Source organism: Suncus etruscus, chromosome 6, assembly GCF_024139225.1.
Source record: "Suncus etruscus isolate mSunEtr1 chromosome 6, mSunEtr1.pri.cur, whole genome shotgun sequence".
NCBI lineage: Eukaryota > Metazoa > Chordata > Mammalia > Eulipotyphla > Soricidae > Suncus > Suncus etruscus.
In genome coordinates this window covers 115549054-115557845 of record NC_064853.1, presented here as the reverse complement: position 1 = coordinate 115557845, position 8792 = coordinate 115549054, and the positions used below count along the sequence as shown (strand labels likewise).

At 35.4% G+C, this 8792-nt stretch overlaps 1 non-coding gene across 1 annotated transcript; it reads right to left on the bottom strand.

The window, feature by feature from the left end:
• Nucleotides 1-8160: 8160 nt before the first annotated feature.
• LOC126012885 (U6 spliceosomal RNA) lies at nt 8161-8267 on the bottom strand. The gene has a single exon (XR_007497232.1). It is a non-coding gene; the product is annotated as a U6 spliceosomal RNA (small nuclear RNA).
• Nucleotides 8268-8792: the final 525 nt, after the last annotated feature.

The following is an 8792-nucleotide window of genomic DNA, read 5'->3' as shown; positions in this document are numbered from 1 at the left end:
TTGGCGGGCATGTGGAGAGAAAAGAACTCTTATCCACTGCTGGTGGGAATACTGTCTAGTTCAACCTTTTTGGAAAGCAAAATGGAGATTCCTCCAAAAACTTGAAATCAAGCTCCCATATGATCCAGCTATACCACTCCTAGGAATATACCCTAGGAACACAAAAATAGAATACAAAAACCCCTTCTTTACACCTATATTCATTGCAGCACTATTTACCATTGCAAAACTCTGGAAACAACCAAGATACCCTTCAACAGATGAATGGCTAAAGAAACTGTGGTACATATATATAATGGAATATTATGCAGCTGTCAGGAGAGATGAAGTCATGAAATTTTCTATACATGGATGTACACTGAATCTATTATGCTGATTGAAATAAGTCAGAGAGAGAGAGAAACGCAGAATGGTCTCACTCATCTATGGGTTTTAAGAAAATGAAAGACATTCTTGCAATAATAATTTTCAGACAGAAAAGAGAAAAGAGCTGGAATTCCAGCTCACCTCAGGAAGCTCACCACAAAGAGTGATGAGTTTAGTTAGAGAAATAACTACATTTTGAACTGTCCTAATAATGAGAATGTATGAGGGAAATGGAGAGCCTGTTTAGAGTACAGGCGGGGGTCGGTTGGGGAGGAGGGAGACTTGGGTTTGGTGATGGGAATGTTGCACTGGTGATGGGTGGTGTTCTTTACATGACTGAAACCGAAACACAATCATGTATGTAATCAAGGTGTTTAAATAAAAAAAAGACATTAGAATAATCCAAACTGAAATGACAGCACTGAAAAACATGGTAGGCAAAATGAAAACTTCACTTGAAAGCCTCTGCAACAGAGTAACACCAGCTGAGTCTGAATGAGTGAGGTGGAAGATGAAGTGCACAACAACCCATACAACAAAAGAGAAAGCAAAGAAGCCTTAATACTAATGATCTGACAATGGAAAAATTCCTCAAAGAATGTGAATAATGAAAATATAAGTCTTTGATAAACTCCACAGAAATGACATAAGAATCATTGGAGTCCTAAGAACCCAGGAAGAAAATCCCCAAAAGAATCAATAGTTAAGAAAATCACTGCATAGCAGCTCCCAGAGCTAAAGACTGCATGCAACAATATCATGCATGCCTGAAGAGTAGTAGCAAAAATAGATTAAAAAAAGCACCCAAGACACATACTAGTCACAACATTGAATCTCACATTTAAAACAGAATACTGAAAACAGCAAGATCAAAAAAGGAAATTACATTCAAGGGAGCATCCTTAAGATTTACATCAGATTTGTCACAAGAAATCTTCAAGACCAGAAGACAGTATTGGGAAGTAGTGACAAAACTTAATGAATCAAATGCTTCTCTAGAATACTGCACCCAGCGAGACTCAATTTCAGGTTTGAATTTAGCACACATAGCTTCATGGATAAACAGCAGTTCAGAAAATTTACAGACTCAAAACCAGCCTTAAAAGAAAAAATTATGAAAGGTCTACTTTAAGACAAGAAAGACCAGAGCACACATCAAACTCTTACACAAAAATGACACTAAATTCCATGACAATTATCTCTCTCAACATCAATGGACTAAATGTTCAAGTTAAGAGACACAAAGTGGCAAATTAGATCATTTACTTACCATGTTTCTCAGTGCTGTTATTTCAGTTTGTAGTTCTGATTTCTGTATTCATATCCTCTTTGATATTTATGTGTGGTCCTCTTAACTCAATCTATCCTTTTTATTAATCTAACATCACCCTAATACCAACACCAAAAACCTAGTACCTAATACACCTAATACCATAACTACAGACCAATATCTCTGATGAACACTAATGCAAAGATCCTCAACAAAATCCTAGCAAATAAGATCCTAAACCTCATCAAGAAAGTTTTACACTATGATCAAGTAGGGTTCATTCCAGTCATGCAATGATGATTTAACTTACATAAATCAATCAATGTAATATCAACGAATCAATGAAATATCAACAAAAAGAAAAATAAAAACCTTTAATTATATCAATAGTTGCAGAGAAAGTATTCGACAATTTCCAAAACCCATTTATGATAAAAAAAAAAAACTTCTCAACTAGATGAAAGTGGAAGGAACTATTCTCAATAAAGTCAAGGCCATCTACCACAAGCCAATGACAGATATTATTCTCACTGGGGATAAACTAGAAGCCTTTCTTCGAAATTTGGTACAAGACAAGACTGCCCCTTTCACTACTCCTATTAAACATTGTACTGGAACTACTTGCAATAGTGATTGATCAAGAAAAATATATCAAGGGCATTTAAATAGCCACAGAAAAAGTGAAGCTCTCACTGATTGCAGATGACATGATACTATATTTAGAAAACCCTAAACACTCTACCAAAAAGCTTCTAGAAACAATAGATTCATATAGCAAAGTAGGAGGCTATGAAATCAACACACAAAAATCAATGGCCTTCTTGTACACCGATAATGATAGAGTAGAAATGGACCTTAAAAAATAATCCTGAGGGTGAGTCTGGGTCACATCATCTTTACTGTGAGTGCCTGAGTGACATGGATTTGAGACCAACCCTCACACAGATCCCTGAATAAAGCAGAGAGACTGAGGTGCCCTGGACATGCCTGAACAGGGTGAGTCCAGATTGGCAACACTGACACCACTACTGAGGACTTCTGAGTGCTTTGGGTTTGAAACCAACACCTGAACAGGCATTCATCTCTAGGAAATGAACTCCACCATAAAATGTAGAGAAAAAAAAACACAGCAAGTGTGACAATGCGGAAACAACACAAGCCAACATCAGAAATATTAAAATAAAGATGGCAGTTCTGATGGCACTAAAAATGTCAACCATCTAATTAATCTCTCAGATAAAGGGCTTAGAATAAAAATATGGTGGATACACATGAAATTAAAGAAAACAGCTCTAGCTGAACAGAACACAAAGATAGAATTCAGAAAAATCCAATCTGAAATAACAGATCTGAAAACCATGGTAGCTGAACTGCAAACCTTAATGGAAAGCCTCTCCAACAGTGTAACAGCAGTCAAAAACAGAATCAGTGAGCTGGAAGATGAAATGCAAAACAACTCCATACAGCAAGAAAGATTGGAAAAGAACCTTAAGGCAAACGATTGACAATAGAAAAAGTACTCAAAGAATATGAACATATGAAAATAGAAGTCTTTGATAAACTCAACAGAAACAACATAAGAATAATTGGAGTTCCAGAGGTCCAGGAAGGAGATCCCCAGGAAAATTCAACATATCATCAATTCAATATATCATCACAGAGAAAATCCCCCAGAGCTAAAGGTTGCATACAATCAAATTCTGCATGCCCAAAGAGTACCAGCTAAGAGTCATCTTAGACAGCTAAGAAAAACATCCTAAGAAATATCCGAATCACAATGACAAATCCGAAAGATAGAGAAAGAATACTGCAAGCAGCAAGATCAAAAAGGGAAATTACATTCAAAGGAGCATCCTTAAGGCTTAGGCAGACATGTCACAAGAAACTCTCTAGGCTGGAAGATAGTGGTGGGATATTGTGACAAGACTGAATAAAATGGATGCTTCACCTAGAATACTGCACTTAGTTCGACTCACATTTAGGTCTGAAGTTAGTATACATAGCTTCATGGATAAGCAACAGCTCAGAAACTCTGCAGATGCAAAGCAGCTTTAAAGGAAAAAACTGAAAGGTCTACTTTAAGACAGACCAACAGATACAACAAACTTATACATAAATATGATACTAAATTCTATGACAATAACCTCCCTCAATGTCAATGGACTAAATTCACCAATTAAGAGACACAAAGTGGCTAAATGGATAAAAAAAAAAGATAAATCCAACCTTCTACTGCCTACAAGAAACACACCTGAATAGTCAGAACAAACATAAACTCAAAATCAAAGTCTAGAGGATAATTATCCAAGCAAACAACACCCTTAAAAGCAGGAGTTACCATATTAATATCAGAGAACACAAACTTTAGATTCAGAAAAGTTGTAAGGGACAAAGATGGACACTTCATACTAATAAAGGTATATGTGCAACAGGAAGAAATGACACTATTAAACATATATGCACCCAATGAGAGACAAGCAAGATATCTAATACAATTATTGACAAATTTGAAAGAGGGGAGCAATAATAACACAATGATTGTGGGAGACCTCAACATGGCCCTGTCAACACTTGATATGTCAACAGACTGAAACCCAACAAAAATATACTAGACTTGAAAAGAGAAATGGAAGAAAGAGGTCTAGTAAATATAAATAGGACACCCTATCCCCAGAAACCTAGATACACATTCTTCTCCAGTGTACATGGATCATTCTCCAGGATAGACCACATGCTGGCACATGAAACATACCTCCATAAAATCAGAAGGAGAGAAATTTTGCAGGCTATCTTTGATGACCACAAGGCTCTGAAATTAGATGTAAACTACAAATGTACATAGAAGAAAAACTTTAACACCTGGAAATTAAACAGCCTAATACTGTACAAATAGTAGGTTCGAGATAAAATCAAAGATGAAATCAAAACTTTCCGGAAAACAAATGACCACGAAGACACAAACTATCAGAATGTATGGAACACAGCAAAAGCGGTTCTGAGAAAAAAAATATTGCTTTGCAAGCACACATCAGGAAGAATGAAAGAGCATACCTGAATAGCTGGAATGTCTAGCTCATGACATGAAGCTCACCACAAAGAATGATGAGTACAGTTAGAGAAATAACTACATTGAGAACTATCATAACAACGTGAATAAATGAGGGAAGTAGAAAGCCTGTGTGTATTATAGGCAGAGGTGTGGTGAGGTGGAGGAAGATTTGGGATATTGGTGATGTGAATGTTGCACTGGTGAAGGGGGGTGTTCTTTACGTGATTGACACCCAACTGCAATCTTATTTGTAATCAAGATGTTTAAATAAATATATTAGTTAAAAAGGAAAAAAAACATTCACCTTAGTGCCACACAACTCATACACCTTGGAATCAACCTAAATATAGAAGGAGAAGGACCTACACAAAGAAAACGACAAAACACTGCTTCAAGAATAAAAGAGGACACTAGGTAATGAGGCATAAGTCCTTTTCATGGATTGGGAGAATTAAAGTAATCAAAATGGCAATACTTCCCAGAGCATTGTACAAATTTAATGAAATTCCTCTAAGGATACCCAGGACATTCTTCAAATTGTTGGGACTCCAATGTTCTTAAGTTGTTTCTGTTGAGCTTATCAAAGACTTCTATTTTCATCTGTGCATATTCTTTGAGTAATTTTTCCATTGTCTGATCATTTGCTTTAAGTCTTTTTTCCAATCTCTTCTGTATGAAGTTGTTATGCATCTCATCTCCCAGCTCACTAATTCTATCCTCATCTGTTGTTACCCTGTTGGAGAGGTTTTCCATTGAGTGTTTTTAATTCATCTACTGAGTTTTTCAGACCTATTATTTGACGTGATATTCAGTTTGGAGTTTTCTGATTTCTATCTTCATATTCTCTTGATTCTTATTATTGTTCTATTCTATGCTTTCTTTGAGTTCTGTTAATATCCTCCATATTTCTTCTCTAAACTCCATATCTGAAAGACTAACTAGGTGGTTGGCCATTGTTGGGTCATCAGAGTTGCCATCTTCATTCTCTATGCCTGATGTTGGTCTGAGAAGTTTCCCCATTGTCACGCTTGTATTATGGGTTTTTCTATGTGTTGTGGTGATATTTATTGGCTAGGTAGAGTGCGCAACCACTCAGCTTCATTTTGCGGCCTGACTCCTCTGGTTCCATTCCTTGTGGTGGGAAGACTCACTTCAGGAGAAGTGAGCCCTCAGGGAATGGATGCTAGAGAAGATCAAAATTCCCAGGCTGAGGCAAGCAGAGGGAAGCCTCAAACTGTCTGCTGTGCTTAAGAGGCCCAGCAGAGTCAGCTGTATCCACAGTCTCTGGGCAGGGAAGATTCCAACTTTGGTTTTAATTTCCTTTTCTTTTTCTACGGCCTGACTCTTCTTGCATTTAAAAAAAAATTTTAAATTAAAATTATTGTGTCTTACAAAGTTATTCATATGGATTTATTTTTTGCTTTTGTTTTTGGGTCACACCCGGCAGCGCTCAGTGGTTATTCCTGGCTTTGTGCTCAGAAGTCGCTCCTGGCAGGCTCAGGGAACCATATGGGGCTGGTTTTGAATGGGGTCATTCCTGTGTTGGCAGCATGTAAGGCAAACGTTTTACCACTGTGCTATCGCTCCCACCCCTTCATAGTTGGGTTTCTGACATACAATGGTTCTTCTGCACCAATCCCACCATCAGTGTCAATCTCCTTCTACCAATGTTCAGAATTCATCTTGTGCCACTACCTTTGCCCTAGCCTGCCTTCATAACAGGCTTATTTAAATTTTTGATTGTTGGGGCCAGAGAGATAGCACAGCAGTAGGGCATTTGCCTTGCACACAGGCTATCCAGGACAGATGGTGGTTCAAATCTGAGCAACCCATATGGTCCCCGAGCCTGTCAGGAGCGATTTCTGAATACAGCCAGGAGTAAACCCTGTGCACTGTTGGCTGTGACTCAAAAACCAAAATAAATAAATAAATAAAATAAAAAATAAAATTTTGGTTTAGTTTGGGTCTTATGATTTCATTGTTGTTGTCTCTGTGGCTTGGATGTTTAGTTCTGACATTTCTTAACATCAATGCACCTGAGTCCCTAGTGCCCCATTATTTTGTTAATTCACATTTGTCTTTATCCTCCTCTGATCAATTTCTTTCTTACTTCTTTCTATATTCTGGAGTCAAGAGTGTTCAAGATAACTCCTATTTAAACCACTGCAGTTCTTCATGCAGTATTCTAAATACCACATATAAGTAATTATGATCTTGTATTTATCCTTCTAGCATATATCACTTAACATAATATCTTTCAATTCCATACATGTTGCAGTGAATTACATAATTGATCGTTCCTTACAGCTATTTAGAATTCCATTTATATGTACACATCTTCATGATCACTCTAATGTTGTTGGACATCTAGTAATTCCAACTCTTAACTATTAAATTAGGATTGGCATATGCAAGGCAATTTAACTTCTGAATTTATCTCTACAGCTGCTTCAAATTATTCATTTTATATTTTTAAAGATTTCTTTACTAACCCAGTGGTGTGATTTTTAGCTTCTAAATGTCTATTTTTCTCATTCTTTTTATGTTTTTATTTTAACTTCATATAATTGTGTCTTAAAATTTTCTTTGTGTCATTTAAAATTTTATGGATTTATTGCACTTGTTTTGTGTCCCAATATATGGTCTATTCTTGAATATGTTTCATGTATCATAGAAAAGATTGTACTTCATTTTATGTGAATGGCAGTTCTTGTTAATATTAAGTTAAATTCATCTAAACATTTATATAATGTTTTTTCTTTAATGATTATTGCCTGGATTATTTATTCAACAGTTATATTTAGGTGGTAAAGTATTCAACTACTATTGTGTTGCTGTTGATGGCTTTCTTTAGGCATGTTAGTAATTGTTTTATAAACATCGATGTCTTTCCATTTTGTGGTATATATTAATAATTCTCTTGATATATTGATATTTACTACATATTTCTACCCCTGTCTCATAACACCTATTTTAGTTTGAAGTCTATTTTTTCTTATTTAATAATGACTTATCTTCTTTTTTAAGGCTAGCTTTAGTCTGTATGTTTGGTTTCTTTGTCTTTTACTTTGAGCCTGTATTTTTTGTTGAAGTTCAAATTTGTCTTCTATAAGCAGCATAACTTTTGGTTAGTTTTACTCATCCGTTTGGTGATTTTGTACCTTTTGATTGATTCAATCAATTAAAACTTAGGTAAACTACTGATATTAAAATTGCAATTTTTTGTATGTACTTGGGGTATTTTTGCTTTTTATCTACTTTATTTGATATTAGTTTCTTTCTGTAACCTTGATATCTTTTTTAAAATGGTAAGTTTGCATTTTTTCTTGTTTGTTTCTTTTGTTTATGTCCTACACAACTATATATAAAGTGTATGTATATATACATGCAGGTATATATAAAGTTCTAAGGCTATATTCTATTTTCCTTTTGAGCAAGAAAGAAGCTACAATATACATCATTCTTTTTTTTTTTTTTAAATATGGAACGCTTCACGAATTTGCGTGTCATCCTTGCGCAGGGGCCATGCTAATCTTCTCTGTATCGTTTCAATTTTAGTATATGTGCTGCCGAAGCGAGCACATATACATCATTCTTATTCTTCTTCTTGCTGCCATTTTATTTTTTAAAATGAATTTACCATTTCTCAGTGGAATTATTTGCCTTATATAGGACCATTTACTGTTGCTTACATATTAACTTGATTGGCCAAAAATTCCCTGTACTGTCATTTTTTTTTCCTAAAAAAAAATCAATCATTCCTTTAGATTATGTGGTAAACGAGTTAGATAGAGAATTCTGCCTTAGGAAATACATATATAATATATAATATTTTTTGAGCCACAACTGGATGTTCCCAGGGCTTACTTCTAGCTATGTTTTAATGGATAACTCTGATGCACTAGAGGAAGTATATGGGGGAGTAAAGTATCAAATCAAGATAGGACACATAAAAGGCAAGTGTCCTTCTCATTGTATAATTGCTCTGGCCTTTTAACTTAAATATCTTTTAATTAAATCTCTGTACATATTGTTATTTTTTCTACACTACAGATTTCCAGTCAACAGATTATGTCAGTATTATTGGGTTCTCCTTGAGTTTGCTTT